This window comes from Cynara cardunculus (genome assembly GCF_001531365.2).
Source record: "Cynara cardunculus var. scolymus isolate 2C chromosome LG 5, CcrdV1, whole genome shotgun sequence".
Lineage (NCBI taxonomy): Eukaryota > Viridiplantae > Streptophyta > Magnoliopsida > Asterales > Asteraceae > Cynara > Cynara cardunculus.
Window position 1 is genome coordinate 15,767,442 of NC_037532.1, and position 2,846 is coordinate 15,770,287.

The window sequence follows — 2,846 nt, forward strand, 5'->3', positions numbered from 1 at the left end:
CTTTCTCCTTTAGAACTTGAACCTTCAGTGGATACCATATCTTTCATTTTTTTCTTTTGCATGCAAAGCTTCATAAACTTCATGAAGTGTTAAAGTATCACGACTATATAATATGGTATCTCTAAAGTTTGAATAAGAACTAGGCATAGAACATAAAAGAATTAAACCCAAATCCTCTTCATCATATTTTACCTCCATGGCTTCAAGATCAGTGACGATCTCTTTAAACACCGAAAGATGGTCCAACAACGATCCACCTTCTTGCATCTTAAGCGAAAATAATTTTTGTTTAAGATGCATCTTCCTTGTGAGATCTTTTGTCATACAAATTTGTTCTAACTTTAGCCATTAAGAAGCTGCAGTAGTTTCTTTCAGAACTTCCTGCAAAATATTGTTRGATAAATGAAGATGGATATGAGAGAGGGCCTTACGATGTTTACGGTCCTTCTCCTCATCTGACCAAGCCTCAGGCATTTTGTCTCGGTTCAACAAAGCATCATCAAGATCTAATTGAGCCAATACAGCTCGCATCTTTACTTGCCATAATGAAAATCTTGTATCTCGATCCAACAATGGAAGGTCATATTTCAAGGTAGCCATGTCGATATAAAACCCAATAGATTGAAAATGGGTATTAAGAAAACAACGTAGCTTTGATACCACTTGTAATATTTAATCGACGATAATAAAGGAAATAAAATGAGAACACCAAGATTTTACGTGGAAAAACCCTTGCGGGAAAAAACCACAGGCACAACCGATGATATCACTATATGAGAAAAATGAGGAAGTTACAAGAGTTTATAAATATCTCAATCTCTCTATCGTCTCTTCTCTGGCTCTCCTTCATTACTACTTTTTTCTTATGAATGAATGGAGAATATATATTTGAAAGTAAAACAACTATTCTCCATGAATTGAGATAATAACCGAAATATTAGAAGACTTTTGTCTTCCACTATTAATTGCTTCCGATTAGTCTTCCATAATTTATGCCAAAATGCTGTTGCTTTCCAATTCCTCCTCATGTGCATGGCCAACAAGATATATTAAATAAATCATGGAAAAAAATTATTTTCCATTCAGGAGAAAATACGTATCATTCTCAACACTTCAAAAGAGCTCTTAAGGAGAGAATGAATGTTTTAGCATACATTGATGAGAAAATGATCTGAGTTTAGTGGACGTGGGAGTTCAACAAAGTTATCATGTCAAATCTCAAAACTCTAAATTTCAACTAATTCAAATCGTAAAATACCGAAATAACTCATTAACTTACATTGATGAATAACTCAGAACGAGGGAGGGTGGGACTGCCACGGTGAAGCGGTTCATCGATCCGTGGAGAAAACCCATAGTTTGTGAACTCCATTGGTGAAGCTATACCTTTCCCAAAGAGGAAGATTATAAGGTTTATGGTTGGTATAATAGGACGTGTCGAATGGCAGACGAGTGAATCCTGAAGAGAGATCACGTATATGCTGACTACGAGTACGAATGAGATAAGAAAATGAATCCTAAAATACAAACAATGTGCTTCAAATGATACATCTCTTTCAATTAATGAATGTTAGCTAAAAACATTTGGAGAAGTACCAAACTTTGAAGGCTTAAAGGGATACTCAAGATCAAATATATGGATTGCTATATATAATGAAAGGAAAACCGTATCCAAATAAAATATACTTTGTTTTGATTTCTCCAATAAGACATCTCAAATAAGACGATAAGACATCTTAAATTAAAAAAGCTTAATAATTTTTCTTTAAAAACATTTTTTTCTTACAAAGTTATAACACGTTCACTTCTTTTACAAAGTTACAGCTTGTTTCTTTAATTACATTAAAGACGTAATGTATTTCCCAAAAAAAAGAATCAAATACAAAGTAATTTTTATTTTGATGAATTTTGGCCAATAATAAAACCCATATGGAACCATATTCTGTATGCATTTTTGGAACATATATATATATATATATATATATATATGTGGAGGTTCGAACAAGAACACCTTCATTTTACGAGAACGCGAGAACATCCTTATCACATGTGATAATATTCGTGAGAGGACCCTGTGATGTGCGGACAAAGTGTTCTACTACTTAGGCCGCGCCAAAGTTTGTATGCGTCTATGATTTAGCACCACATGTCATGATCTTGATGGATTATAGTATCATATCAACAACAACCTCATCATATGTGATAATACTTGTGAGAGGCTTAATGGTGTAAGGGCGACTTAACCTGCAACCGATATCACATCGAAAATCTCTTGCGTCTCTGATTTAGTATCACATGTGTATCATATGTGATGGAATAATACTATCACATGTGATTGTCTATAGTAAAAGGATGTTCTCCTGTTCTCATAAAATGAAGATGTTCTCGTTTGAACACTTCCATATATATATATATATATATATATATATATATAATAGAGTAAATATTACGTTAAAATTTGTGAATTACTATGTGTTTTTTTCCCTTATAGAATTTGATAAAGTCATGTTATTTAGATTGTTGACTTTTACCAAATTTATACTTAGGCGGAGGAACCCATGAAATTACCTTAAAATGGAGTGTCAAAGTTTTTGCTAAGGATAAAATAGTATTTTTTTTAATTTATATTATATTTAAGTATTCAATACTCTTGATTAAAGTATATCTATATTATATTATAAAATATTTGACATAAATTTTTAAAAACTATTTTTTATACATGAAATACTGTTTATTGATACATATTACTTAAAATTTAAGATTACAAATAAATTGTACATAAGTACAACTTATTGAAGCTCTATGTTTTAATTCATGTAACTAACTGCAGACAAACATAATCAAAT